Below are 21,471 nucleotides of genomic sequence, written 5' to 3'. Positions count from 1 at the left end.
TGATTTTTGCGAACTTACTGCAGTAAAATGAAAACTAGTCAAAGGTTCCGTTACCTCGCTAAGAACACTGATGTAGCCATCGATGTTCAACCTGAGGGTGCCAGGAAAGAAGTGAAGTGGCATGATGTCACTTTCACTGCTGACAAAAGCGAAGACCATGGTTGCCGTTGAAAACTGTCAGCGCATTCTGGATGAGACAGCTTTTGAGGAGTTGATTTTCTTGTCTTGGCACAAGTTTTTCTTGTTAGAGTAAAACCACAGCATATTTAACTCCAGTGAGCATTTTAACTTCAATTTATTTGCGAGTGTTTCAGTCATTTTTCTTTTTTTTTTTGTTTACTTGTCTCCCACGAGGGCAGAGTTAGACATAAGGTCGGTTTTTAATGTGGGGGTAAACCAGCTCTCCAAAAAGTGCACTGGTTAGTAACAAAAATAAAAAATGTATCAGTCATGAAGGATTTCTCCTCCACTAACAGAGACCAAACGAAGTGAAGTGAAAAAAGTAAAGTGTAGCATCAGAACAGATACTACACTTTGATCCTGGCCCAAAGGCCAAGAAGCCTTTTTTCTCTTGCATTGCATTTCCTCATCCTGTATGAAAAATAGCAGGTGCCCTCACGCACTACCAACCTAATAAACTTTTCATCTACACCTTCCTTTGCAAAATGGCACACATCAACTTGCTAATTTAACGTTTGACAATCTCCTGAACTTGCAAATTCCAAGGAGAACCATGTCTCTTCTATAAACAAGAAGGTCTAAAATTGTCTATAATCAATTATTCTAAGAAAAGAAAAGGAAATATAATCACCATTTTAATGACTTGACAATGACAGTAAAGATAAATATGCATAATTGAAAATTGCAAACAAATATTGATCCATGCTAAAGATTTAACAGTAAATTCTAAAATTTACATTTATTTTACTCATTTAACCCAAACAAAGCAAATTGTAACAGATTTAAGGGATGGACTACCGTAAATCAAGTCCCATGCCTACAGAGACACTAAAAGTAGGGAGTTCAGCAGCAAGTTGAGCATAGAGGAAATTTCAAAGTGTAGCAGTTTGAGAAAATAAGGTTTAGTAGAAAGCTTTCCAGCATCTGAAGATCAATCACCGACTTGGCTTTTTGGCAAGGAGCAAAATATAGTCACAGTTCTGATACTTCATTTTGAAGGAGAAATCCCTCAAGATCAAGGCATTTCCAAACTCCAGAGTGCCCCTTTTTAGGGAGTTGGATTTTTCGCTTATTAAAAAAAAAAAAAAAAAGAAAAGAAAAAAAAAACAGACCATTATGTCTAATTCTGCCCTCATGAGGAGGAAAGTAAATAGCAACTCCTAGTGAGTAAACAAATACAAATAAACAATATTTGGTTGATATTTTGTTTATTTCTTGTCCTTACATTTTTACTAGTGATAGGACGATTCCAATATTTTTCCCCGATTCCAATACAATTACCAATTCAGATTCTTTATAAATCTAAATATTTACAATAAAATTGTTTTTATCCGATTACCGTAAAAACATGTCCAGTGTGCAGATATTTTGCTCAAACATGAAAATACACTTGTGGGGAGTGATCTATAAGTTTTAGTTTCACTGGTAGCTTCAAAATCAATAAAATATTATTTTATAATTACTACCAGCTGCAGAAAATTTTGAAACAAAATCAAATAAAAACAAGATAACTTAAGGAATCATTTTGGGATCAGAAAATAAATACATTTTTTCCGATACCAATTCCCCCAAAAGTTCTTATTTTTCCGATTCCGATAATCGTCCCAATACTAATTTTTATTCTATTTTATTCAACAGCTAGCGGCCTTACCAGGTTATAAAATATGCTTAAAAATATTTTAATTTTACAAATTTCGTATTTATCATTATAGAGCCAATTCTCTATTGCATATTATATAGAGTAGATAAGAAAGATTTAAAATTAAACCACTTCAAGCTATAAATGAATTTGCACATGCGGAAAATAATAGAAATATGTCGGCAAGTTGAAATGAACATTTTGCCTTTCTACTTGCCGATTTCTGTACGCATTTTTCATGCATCCAAACAAAGATTTTACTCATTATAAACCATCCTTGGTGTACCAGTAGTTTAAGAGTTTATCCGTTAAATATTTACACACAGACACACATCTGTTATTACTTATATAGAATAGCAAGAAGACTCAACATTGCTCGGGATTGAATGAACATTACTACATAATTTTTCACTATACTGGTGGAGGGCACGCAGATGTTCGTTACAACTATCGTCGTCTTCCCAGGAGAATTTTATAGAGGATATAAATTTCATCAAAATTGGATATACGTGAAGTTTCAAAAGAAAGTTTGACTATTAGAGTTGCACTTGGAGATTCATAAACATTTCGATTTTCTTCCTTTGTAAATTTTATATAAGAATACAGTTTTAGATTTTATGTAGATTCTCTAACGTTTCTTTCTGTACATATTTACAATGTCTCCCCACAGGACAGAGTTAGACACCAGGGTCGTTTTTTAACGTGGAGAAAAGGTACAAAAATAAAAATTGTCTCAGTCGGGAAGGATAGCACCTGAAGAACAGATACTACACTTTGATCTTGGACAAAAGGCCAAGTAACAAACATAACACATATATAAACATTGAGTTTATATATATATATATATATATATATATATATATATATATATATATATGAGAGAGAGAAAGAGACAGACAGAGAGATAAATTTGTTTTCTCCTAAAGCTGTGGATCTTGCTTGCTATCTTGTTTGTCCCCATGCACATTTGATGACCAAATCGATTAAAATAGAGAGTGAGAGAGAGTCACGAATTGTCTACTAGACAAACGTGTTGTCTATTGCGGATTTAGTGTATCACTAAAACTGGATCTTGTTTGTCTCTCTGCAGACTAGATAACGTCACAAGGTGATATCGACATCAATTAAAAAAACAGCAATTAAAGTAATGACGTCAATAATCGAACAAAAGAGACGGGGGGGGGGTCTTTCACCTAATCGACCCTCTTTCTTCCCGCTTTCTTCATTATTTGTCATTCGCCTCCTCCCACTACCATTTATTAATCGCAGTTTTATTTATCTACTTCGCATTTTGTGACGTCATCTAGTGTTCACGAAGAGAAGCAACATCTCTCTCTCTTGTTAAAAAAAAAAAAAAAAAAACTTAATTGTCCAGAACATATACTGACCCAACAGGTCACAGGTGGTTTAGTAGGTACTTATTACCTGGTCTCCGGGTCAGGATCAAAGTGTAGTTTATGTTCTGTATCAGAGGGGTGTTTGCGTATTCGTGTCAGAGTGGCCACGGAACCCCTAACTCTTTGTTATCCTTCTCTTGGTTTTTTTTTTTTTTTTTGAGGGGAGGGGGGTCGTGGCGAGATAGATTAATGGGGAGATGTTTACCATATCCTGGGCATTAGAAAATTGGTACTTGTGCACTTTTGTCACCGTGCTGAAATAATAACGTTATCTTGAAAGCCATTCTTAACATAAGGGAGGGGAGAGCGTTTTGTAACTATTCTGTGCTTCCACTTAACAGTTTAATAAAACAAAAAAAAAAAAAAAGATATTGTGAAGCTTGAATTGAACCTGAAAACTATTTAAAAATAGTGCGGTGGCAAAAGTGCACAAGCACCAAAAAACTTTTGTGTACCTACTTGTCACGGAATAAAGATGGTACATTAAAAAAAAAAAAAAAAAAAATCGCAAATTGATCAAGTATTTTTTTTTTTCATTTTAGAAAAACAAATTTGCTGATAAGTGAAAGCCGATGCCATTTTAATATTCTTCAAATTGTTTTAACTTGTATAAAATGATGGTACTAACAGTTTATCGCCGAAAATGAAGATGCCAGAATCAGAGGGAGAAATCAGTATTTTAAACTATGACTGAAGCATGAAATAAATAAATGAATTAAACTAGATAATGAACTAATTATTAAGTGCCCAAGTTTAGTATAAACGCCCCCCACCTCCTCATGTTAATGGCTTTCGGAATAAACACCCTCCCCCAACCTCAAAAGTCGTTCTTAACATGGAGATTGGGAGTGTTTATAGTACGCTGGGGCACCCAGTAATTAGTTCTTTCCGGAAGTAATCATTATCTAGTTCAATTTTTTTTTTTTTTTTATTATTTATTTCATGCTTCAATTATAGTTTAAAATACTGATTTCTCCCTCTGATTCTGACGACAGGTGCCCCCCCCCCCTAAAAATGGCGTCTCCATTTTCGGCTATAAACTGTAAGAGTACCAAAATTACCTTTCTAAAAATTGTTTTCATTATTTGCAAATTTTATGGTCTGAAAACATAAATAAAAAATATATACATTATGTTAATAAATTGTTCGCTTTAAATCTTGGGTTTCGGCTGTCTTTCCGACATTATCAAAATAAAATTGAAGTGAAAATCGGTTGTCTGCCCTTGATTTTACTATCTTTCCTGTTCCTACCACTCCCTTATTAACGCTAAGAAATATTTGATGTTCTTGATTAAAAAAAAAAAAAAAAAAAAAAAAAATACTCAAATTACATGATTTTTGGAATATTTCATCTTTGTTCCATGATTGGTAAGGACATCATACAGACATTTCTGTATTTTCTTTACTTTTAATTGCCGCCATGAATAAGCACGGCAAATTCATATCGATTTTGAAATATACAGTGTAGCCCGGATATAAGAGACTTCGTACCCTGTTCCCACAGCTCTCTTTTTTTTTCACTTGTTTTTACAAAGTAGTCACCACTTATCAAGGCCCGGAAGCCACTCAGGGATAAGGGTTATTATGCCTGTATAGTAAGTAATCAATGGGATAGTATCGTAGTAATCGTTAGTATTGGAGATTTGATAAAGTGTCTTAAGAGGGCGGTTCATCAGGAATTTGTTTATGTTGGACTTGAAGACATGCACGTTGTAGTCAGGTGGGAAACAGGTAAACGGAACAGAGTTCCACAGGCATGCAGTGCACTTTGCACTTCTAAGAAAGAAGCTTTGTTCACAAAATCTACGTTTTGCTTTAGGCACAGATAAAGAGTGGGGAAAATTAATGAGTGGTTTCAGCTAGACGAGTATTTATCGTGAAAGATTGATGAGAGGGGACCAGAGATTGGAGCTCAGACAAGAAGCACTGTCCATGAAAGTAACGATAAAACAAAAACAGGCTCTCAACGTCTCTTCTGTGGGAGAGAGGTTGCAGGGAAGAGAAAAGAGCATCACCCACTAAGCCACGAAGCCTATTTTGTACTCTGTCAAGGCAGGATAGGCTGTTTTTAGCAGCTCCTGCCAAGATGTGGCAGCAGTACTCCATCCTTGGACGTACTTGGCTTTTATATAGATTTAAAAAAAAAAAAAAAAAAAAAAGATGGTACCGTGCTACTTTTTTATATAGCATTTTCAAGTTTTATGCCATCTTTTTGTTTATTAGATTGTTAGGTGAAAATGCAGAATAGTTACAAACCCCTCACGAAAATTTCCGATAACATTACATCAATTCGCAAACTATTTCTACCGCTAGTCTCTCACTTAAACATGGTAAAAAAAATCTCAAATCTAATAAGCCCCTGCACTATCAACCAAGCTCCAACAACTGTCCCATCATCGCAGTGGCGCGGCGCGGCGCATCCCTAGATGTGTCAGAAATTTCGTGAAAAATAGTGAATAATTCCACAATCCACCCCGTCTTTTCAAGCTTATAACTACTCGAAAAATGAAATTCAAGCCCTATTTTTTTTTTTCAATTAAAGGAGCAAGGACCAAGGTTTCATTAAAAAAAAAAAAAAAAGAAAAAACAAATAACGTGGTTAAAAAAAAAAAAAAGGTTTTAAACTTCGAACTTTACAGGTAAATGTCTAAAAAACACTTGTTTTAAATTTGAATATATTATTTATTGGCCGTTTCTCTTCAATTTGGGATATATAAAACTTTGGTGAGTAAATGAATTATTTACTTTTTAATAGACACTTGAGAATGGGGGGACGTGAATTAAAAAAAAACATTTGTCTAAAATATTATATTCGGTTTATTGGAAAGAGTATAAAATTTCACATTGACCCTGAAAATATCGTAAAAATAGAATCAATAGAAAAATTGATAGATTTTTAAAGTTTAAAAATTGAAAAATATTGAGTTCGTAGAATTCATTACTGTTTTTTTTAAAAAATAAAAAATATTTCTATTACTTTTAAAACAACTTTAATAGTTTATTTTGGAAGTATAATCCATAAAGAAAATAACCAACCCACTTTTAAAAGAGAAATTACGAGTTTTTTTTATATTTTATTCGCAGTTTCGTGTTATGGGTGTCAAAAATTCCTACAAAAATTCTGATAGCGCATCCGCATCCCTGTTTTAAAAGTACTTTAATGGAGTATACTCTGGGGAATTCATAACATGTTCCCTCGAATGTACATACCCTAACTAACCTGACAAGCAGCAAAATCCCACCCCTTCTGTTGAGATTCCTGAATGCCGAAAAACCTATTCTAATAGTTTTTTTTTCTCTAAGACTGTTAGACTTTCCTACTTCCCTGACTATATTAAACCCACAGAAGTTTAAATGTAATGTGGACACTAGACATCTTGCTGCTCAACTTCCCACACCCTCCTGCTAGACATGATCCCAAATAGTAGCTACTTACGTTCCAAGTGATAATATGCTTGTTGGGAGTTTTAAAAAAAAGTATAAAAAAAAGGAAAATCCCAGAGATTAAACCATGTTTGTTGTAAGGTTAGGCGGAAAACATTGATTTTCTAAAATGCCGGTGGGATTGTCTGTTTTGATCATTAAATCAAGAAAGACAAGTTTGTTTAGAAATAATTACATTCTATATTTACGAAATCTTGTGAATAAAAAGATCGGAACACTCCCAACAATATTAAGTAAAAACAGTTTTATAATGGTATTTTTTTAGATTAGGTCCACCTTCACAATTTTCTTTTAAATAACTTTTAGGGGTTTTCGACTATGCTGAATACGAAAATTGCATTGAAATTTTGCAGAAATAATTAGTTACCGAGATATAAAAAGTTGTATTATGCATTGTATTCTTTGGCGGCCATCTTTTTTTTACGCACGTGCTGTGTCAGTCATAGATGAGTAGATTTGTTTATATGCGCGCACGCGCGTAAAAATGGCCGCCAAAGAATTCAATACATCATACAACTTTTTATATCTCGATAACTACTTATTTCTGCAAGATTTCAATGCGGTTTTCGTATTCAGCATAGTCGAAAATCTATAAAGTCGTCATTTAAAAGAAAATTGTTGAGGTGGGTGGACCTAATCTGAAAATTTACCCAAATAATTTTATTTATTTTATTTTTTTTTTTTTTTGTGGTACAAATTCAGCAGGACAAACAAAAAAGTTCGATTTTTAATCCGGTTCAAAATTTTATTTTATATTTTAATACCGAAATGGTTCTTTGATACGACAGGGGTGCTCGCAAAAACTTGCTACTTATATAGAATACGAACGGTGATGGAACGTTATTTAGAAAACCATTCTTAACATGAGAGGGTGAAGAGTGCTTTATGTTAACTATTCTCTACTACTTTTATATGACAATTTCATAAACAAACGATACCGTAAACACTGATCTTGAAAATCCTTTCTTTAACGCAGCACACAGCGTATTCTGCATAAGTACAATTTTAAATTCAATTTTTAAGGTATCTTTGTTTATTAAATTGTTAGGTGAAGTGCGGGATAGTTCAAAATTTACTAAATAATGTTCTTTCAGCGCGGTCTGTAAACTGCAGAAGTATCGATGAAATTCTAAAATGAAAACAATTTTAGGAGGGATGAAAACTATACGTGACATTGTGATACTTTCGTCTTGAGCGATTAAAAAAAAAAAAGATGGCGGCATGAGAAATACAACAGTTCCGGTTCCGTGAAACTCCATTTTATTAAACTATCGATTATTGTAGCATAGTCACACATTTCAAACATGTTTTTCTCCAGGTTATACAAAAAAGATTGAAGTCGGGGTTTGTATTACTGTACACATAGATTCGAAAACGTTGTCAAAAAACAAATATATAACAAATAAATGTTATCAAAGGCAAGATAAGTTACTTTTCTACCTAACTGGATATATTTTTTGTGTTTTTATTCAATGTAACATGTTTATTCAGCTCGAAAAACATGCAGTGTTTACCGATGTATTGGAAAATTCAAAATGGCGGCCGACTCTCTCTTAAACGGTAAGTTCGGGAAAAGGTCTTATACAAAATAAACTAGAAAAAATACTATTAAAAAAACACCGAATATATGTCAACCTATGTCACGGTAATATATATTGAGCGAATTTCTAACAGTATTTTGTCTAGTTTTTACAGCTGAATAAACATGTTAAATTGAATAAAAACACGTGAATTATATCCAGTTTGGTAGAAAAGTAACTTATCTTGCCTTTGATAACATTTATTTGTTATATATTTGCTTGACAACTTTTATCTATGTGTACAGTAATACAAACCCTAATTTGATTTTACAGAATTGGCGATTCTGAGAATCGCCAACAATAAAAAAAAAAATTGAAAATATACAAAAAATGGAATAAAGCTAAGTTACTCTTCTATCTACCTAGTTTTGTTTTAACTTATTTTAAAGTGTTAAAAATAAAAGGTAGTGTAAAGGCAAAGCCTGTCGAGTCATATAGAAGTGTAACTTATCTTGCATTTAGTAACATTTACTTGTATATTTAAACTTCTCTAGAATTTCAGATAAGCATGAACATCTTATGGTCATGTCAAGTATTATTAATAATTATTCATTTATCTTGCTAAAACATTTTATTATTTTAAACGCGACCATGTATTAAAGATACTTTTTTATCCCGTCTTTGTAATATCTGTTTTACCAAAGGATAAGAAATCTTTCTTGACTGCGGCAATTTTTACTGTTTCATCAGAAAAACCTTGGAATGGAAACTGGATATACCCCACATATAGAACTGACCTTGTGTCTAACTTTGCCCCGGTGAGGAGAAGGCAAATAGAAACTGAAAACAAGGTATATTTAAGATAATATATAGATATCGTTGAGGTGAGGAGGCTTGTAGACAAAATAGTCATGTGTATTATTATTCATCGGACTATCGTTCTCATCTGGAGTGTGATTTTCGCAATGTTTCGGTCGATGTAACCTCCGACCTACTTCACTTCACGTGTATCTTGTCGAACTCGGGAATTCGGACGGAATTTCGAGCGGCGCCCTTTATTTGCTTCACGTCCAGATTCCCGAGTTCGACAAGATACGCCTGAAGAAGGTCGGAGGTTACATCGACCGAAACGTTATAAAAATCACACTCAAGATGAGAACAGTAGTCAGTCCGATGAATCCAAATACAACCAATCCTCATCTCAAAAATTCAGAAACGGTAAAATAGTCACGGTCAAAAGTTTTGTTGACTCAAAATACAAGGTGCTTCTTGTTAAGGTAGAGTCAACAGATCGATAAAAAAAAATGTCGTTTTAAGCAAAAAACAATATTACTTAATTGTCATGTCGGGAATTGTAATAATTACAAAAATTTATCGAGTAGAACCATTGCTATTATTTTTTTGTAAAAAAAAAAAAAAAAAAAAAAAAAAAAAAAAAAAGGATGGGTGCTTGTGCACTTTTGCTTATTTTGAAAGCCATTTTTAACATGGAGAGAGGCAAGGCGAGGCCGCCGAGATATTAACATTATGTTAATATCTCGGCGGCCTCAGGAGAGGAGGGCGTTTTTTAACTATTGTGCTTCCACCAAACAATTTGAAGAAAAATATATCGTGAAGCTTGAATTTAACCTGAAAATCTTTAAAATAGCGCCGTGGCTAAAGTGCATAAGCACCAAAAATGTCTATCGCTATAGACAAATATCGCAGCCATGACAGAATCTAAAATATTCCTTTCAGAGTTATGTCCCCTGTGTTTAAACTCCTGCTCTTTATTTTATAATGTCTAAGAACAATGCGATTTTATCCAATTTTCGGTAAAAATTACTTTGGACGAGAAATAAGTTTCTACTCGATAGTTTTTCGTAATTTTTGGATATATTAATATTTTCGGCATGGTAACTAAGTAGGCGCCGTTTTACAATTTGTCATTGTGACAAAGGCGACAAGTATTATTCGTTCATAATAAGGTCTCGCTGCTGGCCTTTTGGGTCAAGATCAAAGTGTAGTATTTGTCCTTCAGATGCTGCAGTGCACTGCTGCAGTGCTGCACTTCAATTTCAAGATGGCGCCTGACTCTTTAACACGGTAAGTTTGGGAAAAGGTGTTATAAATAAAATAAAAAAACTAGACAAAATACTGTTAAAAACTCGCTCAATATATATTACCGTGGTGACATAGGTTGACATATATTCGGCGGCTTTTTAACAGTATTTTGTCTAGTTTTTTTTTTAGTTTTTTCCCAAACTTACCGTGTTAAAGAGAGAGTCAGGCGCAGGCGCCATCTTGAATTTTCCAATACATCGGTAAACACTGTTTTTTCGAGCTGAATAAACATGTTACATTGAATAAAAACACAAAAAATATATCCAGTTAGGTAGAAAAGTAACTTATCTTGCCTTGGATAACATTTGTTATATATTTGTTTTTTTGACAATTTTTCTGAATCTATGTGTACATTAATACAAACCCGTTTCCAAATTATGCAGTCGAAAGTCGAAATTACCTGAATATTACAGAATTATTAAAAAAAAAAAAAAAAAAAACTTTAATCGTGTTAGCAGGTGAAAATTTGTGGCCATCTTGTAATAAAAAAAATCTAAACGGAAAATTACCTCCCTTTTGAACTCTCATGTGTCTTACTTAAGCAAATACGATCGTTTTCTTCAAATTCTATTTTCTTTAATAAATAATTTTCTACTTTATCGATTTTCGTAAGTTTTTGGACATAATCGTCTTAAAAATACGAGGAATACGTAGAAACCATTGTTTTAATGGTAAACTGAGTTTTACGATTTCCGAAATTTCGTTCTCAGAGAGTAGAAGCGCCTAAATTTGTTGGCATTTTTTTTTTTTTTTTTTTTTTTTTTTTTTTTTTACGATAGTGCCCAGCGTGGTTTAAATACCATCAACCTCCCCGTGTTAAGAACGGTTTTCGGAATAAATACCAGCCTTGAAAGCCGATTTTAACATGGGAGGTTGGGGATATTTATTCCGAAAGCCGTTCTTAACATGGGAGATTGGGGGCGTTTATATTACGCTGTATACGGTCTTTAAAAAAAAATACGAATCTGTTTTCATAAATATATATTTATTTGGTTTTGTATTGCTTACACAGATTCGAAAAAGTTGTCAAAATAACAAATATACAAAATACTGTTGAATAACAAAAAAAAAAAAGAATCTGCAAACAGTTTCCGTCGCAAAAAATAGTTTCCATGATATAAAGAAATTATTTTTTCGAAAAGTAATCACTTTTCCATATAAATTTAACTTAAAATGAGCACCCACTTTCTGACCACCTGAGAGAGGGGGGATCTTTGTGTTTATTGGCTAAAAAGTTGTTTGATTTCTTGGTGCTAAAAACATAAAACTTTAATTAAACGTGGAAATACGATTTAAAAAAAATAACGCGGATCACTGATCCGCGTTATTTTTTTTAAATCGTATTTCCACGTTTAATTAAAGTTTTGTTTTTTTATTCAATTGTAAGGTTAAAGTACAGAATAGGTACAAAACACCCTCCCCTCCCACTGTTAAGAATGGCTTTCTAAATAACGTTATTATTTCAGCACGGATCACTCTCTGCATGAGTACCGATTTCTTTTGCATGGTATTAACCCCTGAACTTGGGACTATTCCATTTCACAGCCTAGCCTAACCTTCGTTTATGCTACGCGCGAGCATAAATGAAGGCTGTTAAATGTGCACTCGCGTACCAAACTGCTTTGTCAGTGTAGTATTGGCGAAAAATTAAAATTCGACAATAAAACAAGTAGTTTTACAAATATTAAACTATGCAATTGTATATGTTATCACGGGTGGCCATTTTGTACGCGCAAGCGCGTCGGTCACAAAAAAAAAATGGCCAGCCGTGATAACAGAATTACATGGCTTCATATTTGGAAAACTACTTGTTTTTCGTTTAATTTAAAATTTTCGCCAATACTACACTGTGACAAGGTAGTTTGGTACGCGAGTTAACTGCCTTTCTCATGCTCGCGCGTCGCGTAGCGTAAACGAAGACTGGGCTGTGAAATGGAAAATAGTCAAAGAAAGACTTAAGTGGTTAATACCATACAAACGATAAATTTGAGACGGAAACGGTTACTATATTTATTTAAAGCACACCGAAAACTACAAAAAACTTTATTTCTATACGAATGTAAGACGATCCTTAAAGTAAAATAATACCGATTTTCCTTTATTTAATTTCCTCGTGTCTTTATTGAAAGATGAAAACACAAAAAGAAGTTGAAAACCCCTTTTAGCCAATAAACAGTAAAAAAAAAAAAAAATGCCCCCTCTCTCAGGTGGCCAGAAAGAGGGTGCTCATTTTAAGTTAAATTTACATGGAAAAATGATCACTTTTCGAAAAAGTAATTTCTTCAGATCATGAAGACTATTTTTTTTTTGCGAGGAAACGGTTTGCAGATTCGTTTTTAGCATAACGAAATCTACAAAAACATTGTTATATACGAACGCGAGACGGGCCTTAATGTAAAAGTTGACCTTACGGTAAATTGCTTATTAAGCAAGTGTCTAACAGTATTTTTAGTTTTAACTCATTTTCCCAAACTTACCGTGTTCACCAGAGAGTGCCCCGCCATTTGCAATTTTCAAATACATCGGTAAACATTGTATGTTTTTTGAGCTGAATAAACATGTTATCTTAAATAAAAACACTAAAAAAATTATCAAGTTAGATAGAAAAGTAATTTATCTTGCCTTTGGTAAGATTTATTTGGGTTGATTTTTAGGACGTGCCCCACTCCCCAGCGTAACCACCCAATGTTAAGAACGGCTTTCGTGGTTGGGGGATGTTTATTCCGAAATCCGCTCTTAACATGGGGAGGTTAGGTTGGGGTGTTTATAATACGCTGGGGCACGTCGTAAAAATTAACCTTTGTTTTTTGACAACTTTTTCGCGTCTATGTGTATAGTAATACAAACCCAATTATTTTTGTAGAAGTGAATATTTACGTTCCAGTAAAATGTAAGCTTGCATTCACATTTATGAAAAAAGCAAGAATATATATCAAAATATAAGAAAACATTAAAAACAACCTACCTGATTTCTCTTATGTTTGCTTACGAAGAAGAACAGATATATGTATGCTTAAATAAAATAAAACATGGATATTTTCCGTAGTCAACAAGACATATGTCAAAATGATTTGACAAGAGACGTGTTTAGGAATTAAACACGAAACGTTATTTTTACGATACTCCTTTTTAAATATGGAATAGAAACAGTGATGTATATATATATGTGCGTGTGTGTGAAACGGGGAGAATAAATCTTCAATTAATTTGGTTTCTCCTTCTTTAGTTACGCTAATAATTTACTGTTTTGTTTTTGTTATAATTACCTACGATTCTTTCCGTCGTATTCCAGTGGAAAAAAGAAATCGTGATTGTCGAGAGCTATTTTTATTATCACTATCTGACAGGTTATTATTCCGGTTTAAATTAAGAAGGAAAAAAACACTCAAAACCTTTCTCGGCTAAACTAATTAGCGGACAAAAAAAATAGATCCTTCCTCTAAAATATCCAAGAATCTTATCAAAATAAGAGCGGTGACATGGCTCGACTAAAGGTGGTCTTTGCCACCGGGTCTGAGAATGTTGGTAAAAGCGGCCATCTTGTCTCTGTGCTGCTACGTGGGTTACGCATGCGTACTACGTCCAATGGCCGCTCGCTACAAATGACAAATATCAATTCTAACGTTAAAACGTTAACGCAACTAAAATTTTAATAAATTCGGCTTGCAAAATTCAAAACTTTCTTATAAAAATATTTTTGATATCTTTTGGCACTTCCGAATCTATTTGTTAACAGTAATTATTGTGTTTGTCCATGACGTAAGCGTCTTGGTGCCACGTTTCAATTCTAAGTTACATGACTCTGATAATTAAGACAGTTTGAATTATCTCCCTTTATATTCAATACTCCACACAATTCACATGTTTAAAAATATATTTCTCACCAAGGAAGCAAATTGTGTATTCTGTACAGTATGTTTGCAGAAAATACTAGCAGAGCTACAAGCGTTGCACAGCGATATGGATAACAAAATAGAAGAGTTTAAAAAAAAAAAGTGTGTAATCTCTCTCTCTCTCTCTCTCTCTCTCTCTCTCTCTCTCTCTCTCTCTCTCTCTCTCTCTCTCTCTCTCTCTCTCTCTCTCTCTCACTGGCAACTGGTTCAATATAAAGAAAAAAAAATGATTCTTTGAAATCATTTCTGTGTTTTTTTTTCTTAAAACAAATACCGGTAAGAATAAAAAAATGCTCAGTTCTTCGTCCTCGGTAACTGAATATTACAGTATTTTTTTTTTTTTTTTTTTTTTTTTTTTTACCGTAACAAGATTCGGGTTACATTGAGTCCAACCAATTTGTAATTATAGTTTGTATAGTTTCTGAATTTTAGAGAGAGAGAGTTATAATTTTCCATTAAATCTTATACGAGAAGAATATGCATCCCAGGAAGGGTAAAAATTAATTCTCTGAACCAATTTTATGTCTCCTCAAGAAGATTAAAATTAATACAGGGTGGAACGATAAAATTGTCACCCTAGAAAAGACAGCATGATTCCATTTTGTTGCCAACCATTTACCAGTTAGTCAGTTGTATACAAAGCCCAGGAACAATAGGAGCCTTCTATCATGTCTGAAAGTGATACAATGTTCAACGAACGAGATCAGAGATGCGCAACTATACAACTCATGCTCTTTACCAAGTTATGACAATAGGACCATTGCCAGCACTCCATAAATTCAAATCCAGACGGTTCAATGCTTTAGGGCACAGTTCAACAAGGTTTCCGGTTATGATCTTTAGTGTGGTTTCAAGTGGGGGCCACATCATGCCACCTCACATCTTCGAAGTTGGCTTGAAAGTAAACACCAAAGTGTACCTGGATGTGCTGAAGAGTGTGGTAATCCCCTAGTGCAATCAGATGGCTGCTGGCAGGCCCTGGGTGTGGCAGCTGGACTTGGTGCTGGCCCACAAGTCCAAAGAGACCCAGGCTTGGCTTCAGAAGAATGACTACGACTTTTTACCCTTCTATCACTGGCCTTCCAACTCCTCCAACCTGAACCCACTGGACTACTTCGTTTAGTTATACGTCGAGAACATCACTAACATGGCTTCCACAACACCAAAGCCAGCCTGATCGCCACCATCCGCCGAGTATTCGTCAAGCTCCTGCCAGCGCTTGTAAGAAAGGCATGCTCCCAGTTCTGTACTCATATCAAGATGGTGATTAAGGCAGCTACATTGAATAGATGTCAGCTCTACTACATAATCAAGTTACCTGAATTGATTTTTTCAATAAAAGTTTTAAAATAAATCTGTAGTGTTGTTTTCTTTAGGGCGACAAATTTATCGTTCCATCCTGTATATAATGATGCTAGACCTTCTGTTGAGAATCCTTATACCAATCCTTAGCCTATTTTTTTTTTTTTTTTTGGTATTTCTGTATGAATGAGAATATTTTTAAGCGTATTTTATGATCTGGTAAGGCCGTTAGTTATTGAATAAAATAGAGTAAAAATGTAAGGATAAAAAATAAAAACAATATCAACAAAATATTGTTTATTAGTATTTGTTTACTCACTAGGAGTTGCTATTTACTTTCCTCCTCACGGGGGCAGAATTAGACATAATGGTCTGTTTTTTCGCAGAGAAAAATCCAACTCCCTAAAAAGGGGCATTCTGGATTGGGGGGAAAAAATTGCATCAATCTTGAAGGATTTATCCTTCAAAATGAAGTGTCAGAACAATGACTATATTTTGCTCCTTGCCATAAAGCCAAGTCAGTGATTGCTCACTCGCCAACAACAGGTGGTGTTCCCTGGAATCTGAGCAACAAGCCTCCTCAGCACCATGACCACCAAGCTGGAAGAAATGTCACTGTGGCCAACTCAAAATCTAGCTTAGGATAGTGAAACAGGATGCTGAACTGATTCTAGACCCTCACCGTTATGGGATCCCTTGCTGGAATCACGAATGGCTTGCAATGAAAATATGTTGGCAAATTGAAATGCAAAATGTTCACTTGAACTTGCCGACGTATTTTTGTTAATTTTTTGAATGTGCAGTTCAATTCAAAGCTTGAAGTGGTTTAATTTTAAATCTTTCTTATCCATTTATCTAAAGCCCAAGTGCTAGGTAACACATCTGCGGTAGATATTGCAGAGCGGAAACCATATTGTGTGTCACTAAGAAGGTTATTCCTGCTGAGGTGGTTGACTATTTCTCTATTTAATATTAATTATTAATAATATTAATATCTTATCCATTTATCTAAAGCCCAAGTGCTAGGTAACACACCTAGAGTACTAAATGTTTTGGTCTCGACTCCAGCTGATGGTACTCAAATCATTTTTTTGTTTCCCTTTTGAAATCAGTACTATAAATTAGATACAATATAATATTCAACAGAGAATTAGCCCCGTAATAATAAATACGAAATCTACATGAATTAAAATATCTTATTATTTAACAGGGGCCGGCGCTCCCAACTTGTCTAAAATATTTAAATTTTTAAATGGAACATTTTACCTGTTTCAGGGGTCGGTTGCTGGTGACTAATCTTTCAAATGGTGATCCGTGATCTTAACAAGGCAACGGCCAGCAGAGAAGATGGCAGAATTATCAGATAAACTTATGAGAAATGCAGCAGACCTTCTGATATATTTATCCCTGTACTATATGGGGAACACTTGGAGTTGGTTCGCCAACTTGAGGAGATATTCGCTGCATAGCGATTGGTCAACTAATGCACCAAATTTACTAAAGCGGCACAGACTCCACCATCATCTATTATTGTAGCGGTTGATAGCATCCTCCTTAATATTTCAGACACCGTACCTTATACTCATCCCAAAGAAGTCATAGTCAAGTGAACAAGCCACTCAGACAAAGCACTTCACCGATGTAATTATGAGGGACAGCACCCATAACAGCTTCTATCCTTTATGAAGAGTCATCAGGGAAAATATGAGGATCAATTAGGGTTTCAGTACCCCAGCAGATGAGGAAAACAAGAGGAACAGCTTTCGGACAACACTGGCTAACTCTGACCAATGCATATGCACCAGGGAAAATATGAAGATCAATTACGGTTTAAGGACCACAGCAGATGGGGGAAACAAGAGGAACAGCTTTCGGACAACACTGGCTAACTCTGACCAATGCATACGCACCAGGGAAAACAAATAATACGAATAACAAATCCCTGTCTAAAAATTTCAGAAACGTTAAAAAACAAGTTGTTCATTTTTTAATGTAGGGTACGTTTTTCTTCTTTTTTTTATAATTTACAAAATATTTTAATCAAACTATTTCAATAAAAAAATTTTATAAAAATATTTTAACAAAATTTTTAATAAAACTATTTTTACAAAATTTTTTAATAAAACTATTTTTACAAAACTTTTCAATAAAACTTTTTAACAAAATTTTTTAATAAAACTATTTTAACAAAACGTTTTTAATAAAACTATTTTAACAAAACTTTTTAATGAAACAACTTTAACAAAATTTTTAATGAAACTATTTTAACAAGACTTTTTAATAAAACTATTCTAACAAACATTTTTAATAAACTATTTTAACAAAATTTTATAATAAACTATTTTAAGAAAATTTTATAATAAAACTATTTTAACAAAACTTTTTAATAAAACTATTTTAAAACTTTTTAATAAATTATTTTCAGAATTATTTTAATTAAATCATTTTAACAAAACTTTTTAATAAAACTATTCTAAGAAAACTACTTAATAAAACTATTTTAAATAAAGTTTTTGATAAGACTATTATAATTAAACTTTAATGAAATTATTTTAAAATATTTTAATAAAACTATTCTAACAAAACTTTTTAATAAAACTATTTTAAAAAGACTTTTTAATAAAACTTCTAAAAAACTTTTTTATAAATTATTTTTTAAAAAATTTATAATAAAACTATTTTTAAAATCTTTTAAAAAACTATTATAACAAAACGTTTTTGCAAAACTATTTTAACAAAACTATTTAAACAAAACTTTAACAAAACTATTTTAACAAAACCATTAATAAAACTATATAAACAAAACCTTTTAATAAAACTATTTTAACAAAGTTATCAATAAAACTTTTTTAACTAAAATTTTTAAATAAAACTATTTCAACACATCTTTTAATAAAACTATTTTAAAAAAGTTTTAATTAATTTTAACAAACCTCTTTAATAAAACTATTTTTTTTAAATTTTAATGAAACTATTTTAGCAATTTTTTTAATAAAATCATTCCAACAAAACTTTTAATAAACTTATTTTAACAAAACTTTTTTATTTTTATTTTTATTTTAAAACTTTTAATAAAACTTTTTTAATGAAACCTTTTTTACAAAACTATTTTAACAAAACTTTTTATAAAACTATTTTAACAAATATTTTTAATAACACTTATTTTAACAAAACTCTTTAATAAAATTATTTAAACAAAACTTTTCATAAAATTATATTAAAACTTTTAATAAGACCATATTAACAAAATTTTGTAATAAAACTATTTTAACAAAACTTTTAATAAAACAATTTTGAACAAAAAATTTTATAAAACTGTTTTTACAAAACTTTTTACAAAATCATTATAACAGACTAGTTTAATAAAACTATTTTAATGAAACATTTTATTTAATAAAGGATGTTTCTTTTACATTTGAGTTATATTATTTTTTAGTATAGATTTTAATTTTTAAATAAAAATAAATGTGTGTTGTTTTCATCAGATTGGTTATTAACAGCAGAAATCTTTGAACTTGTGGCATGGACCCTAGCTTAGATATGACTAAGAGGGAGACCCAACGTTGCCCAGGACTGAATGAGGATCAACGAATGTACCACATTTTGATCTTATTGTCATCGAAATCGGTGAAATTGTTAATTTTTCAATTAAATTGTTGGTTGACCGCTTTTTTTTTTCATCCTTTTCTTCTAGGAGATGGGACATATAACCAGATGTCTGACATTTACCCCTATTCTAGTGAGTCCAACCAAGAGATCTTTTTAGGATTCTAGCTGTCTCTTTTAGTGCAATCGTTTGTATCTGACTTGCACTTAGTTCACCGGGTATACTTGCTAAGTACATTTTTAAGTTCTTTTTCATAAGCCCAGTTACTACTATGATGATTGGGATAATTTTTTAATTCCTAATTAGTATGGGATTCACAATGCGCTAGGAAGAAACTTCACATCCCTTCTTGCAGTGATTTAGTTCATAATACATTGTAGTCTACATTGCACTGTAGAGAACCTACCGTTGATTTTATGAAATCATTTTATATAATGGCTTGAATTAAAGTTTAAAATGCAAAAGTCAAGTATCATGTTTCAATTGTGTTCTAAACAGACATTCATTTTTGAATGCGTACTTATCAAAGAACCAACTGTTGAGTTTATATGCTAAGCCTTTTTTTCTTCTGCATTGATAAAACTTTTCAAATGCACAATTGATATTAGGCTGTATAAGGTGTTGACTTTGTTCAAAATCGGACTGTTCCTTCTTTAATCAGATTTTTTTGATTATTGATTTACGATTTTCGACACATATGAGAGACATTTCCATACAAAGCCTATCTAAGAACACTCCCAGACACATGAAATATATTTGTGTGAAATTTCATAAAAGTCGGCTCAACCAATTTGGAACCTATAGGGAATAAACTCACACAATAAATTCATAACTAACTCTTCCTTTCAGACACACACGCACACACACAAAGTGCCTTTTATATATAAGTAAAGGTATAAAAACTGTGATAATGAAAATGCTATATGTGCTGAAATGAGAAAAATGAACAAAAATGATTGTTGTGAAGGATTGGGTCACTATTTAACAAGTGATATATATTGTGGCGTGACTGCCTCCGAGAGCAGTAGAACTCTACATTGGGGGGGGGGGGAGATTAAGACCCCCAAAACATTGAGTAAAGCCGGGAAACTATGCTGGTATTAACTGTTAAGCATTATTGAGTACCTGGGCAGCGGCGGGTAACCTGGCTAAAAGGAAGAGTTAGTTATGAATTTATTGTGTTTTGTAACATATACTTTTATTGTTGGGGAAAAGTGACAAATTCGATGGCGTTTTGAAATCATCACGAATATGATTTCGATTCTGGGGCCAGACGAGAGGTGAAGAGGTTGACCTCTCTGTTCGTGGGAACTGAAATCTGCAAGCATTCGCAGATTCACCAGCACACATGCTACCTATCACCTGGCTATATAAGCGAATGCCTGGGCCAAAACCAGGGAGTTGAGCTGGATCTTGAGAGAATTTAACACTAATTAAAGAGACGCCGTCGCACCCCCCCTTCCTTGACCGTCACCACCACAATACACGGAGAGTCAATAGTGGTGTGTTTTGTAAGAAATTAACATTGGACATTGTATATAAGTTTATATTATATTTTGTAAATTTGAGTTGAATGAACTTGTAGAATAGAGACATCTGAGTTTGTCTTTCTTTCGTTTGCATGAAAATCTCTTCACTTCCACCGTGATACAGCATATCAATCCGAACGTGAAATCGACACTGAAACCGACCAACTAGATCCCGCTGCGCCAAGAGAACTCTGCAAAAGACGATCATGACGCATGTGTGAGGGTTCATACCTGTTACCAGCGACCCTGAAAGGTCACCGTTGGTGACCTGGAACAAGAGCACTTTCACATATATACTAGAATTGTCTGCAAGGATCTGTGGTATAACAGATAAAGTACTGGATAAAATTCAGATGTAAATGACACTCTTCTGTAGGTTGAAGGTTCAATCCTCAGTGTGGGCGATACTAAGAATACAATTGCAAATTACTTAAGATTTCTACCCAGTCATAACTGACAGAACGAGAGCATGCTACACCCATGGATTAAATAAAGAGTTGCGTTTTAAATTCTGTGCAGATTATAGCATTCGACAGAAAGATTCCCGAGTTCAATAACAAGATGTTGTGCGAATAACACCCAAGATGAGAACAGTTCCAATAATCCAAATAATCCAAATGATACAAATTATTAATCTTTTTGTCTCAAAACTTAAAACACATAACAACAACCATCATCAGTTTGATCATGGTACTCATCTTAATCTTCAGTATTTATTCTAAGTATAGGTCATAGGTCACCTGACTAAGGTCTTAAGACTATATGTCAAGGTTTTGATCCTCTTCTGTCAAGTATTACTAGTTGTAATGTGCATGAAAAATACGTGAGGGTAGGGTCACTAGCTCAGTAAGAAAATT

The 21,471-nt window shown here is 33.2% G+C and overlaps 1 protein-coding gene and 1 pseudogene across 12 annotated transcripts in view; both read right to left on the bottom strand.

The window, feature by feature from the left end:
• Positions 1-21,471, bottom strand: part of LOC145254806 (uncharacterized) — a 400,418-nt gene that overhangs the window by 332,923 nt on the left and 46,024 nt on the right. Inside the window, exon 1 of one of the 12 annotated variants that reach the window (XM_080113615.1) lies at positions 13,249-14,308. The exons of the other annotated variants lie outside the window; for them this stretch is intronic. The gene's annotated coding sequence lies outside the window, so the exon portion shown is untranslated. Of the gene's footprint in view, positions 1-13,248; positions 14,309-21,471 lie in introns of those variants that run through there. 12 annotated transcript variants of the gene reach the window in all.
• On the bottom strand, positions 387-564 carry LOC145255045 (U2 spliceosomal RNA; annotated as a pseudogene).

This window comes from Euprymna scolopes, chromosome 30 (genome assembly GCF_053919585.1).
Source record: "Euprymna scolopes isolate OS-2025 chromosome 30, ASM5391958v1, whole genome shotgun sequence".
Taxonomy (NCBI): domain Eukaryota; kingdom Metazoa; phylum Mollusca; class Cephalopoda; order Sepiida; family Sepiolidae; genus Euprymna; species Euprymna scolopes.
Note: the sequence above shows the minus strand (reverse complement) of the source record. Positions and strands in the feature narration are given on the sequence as shown.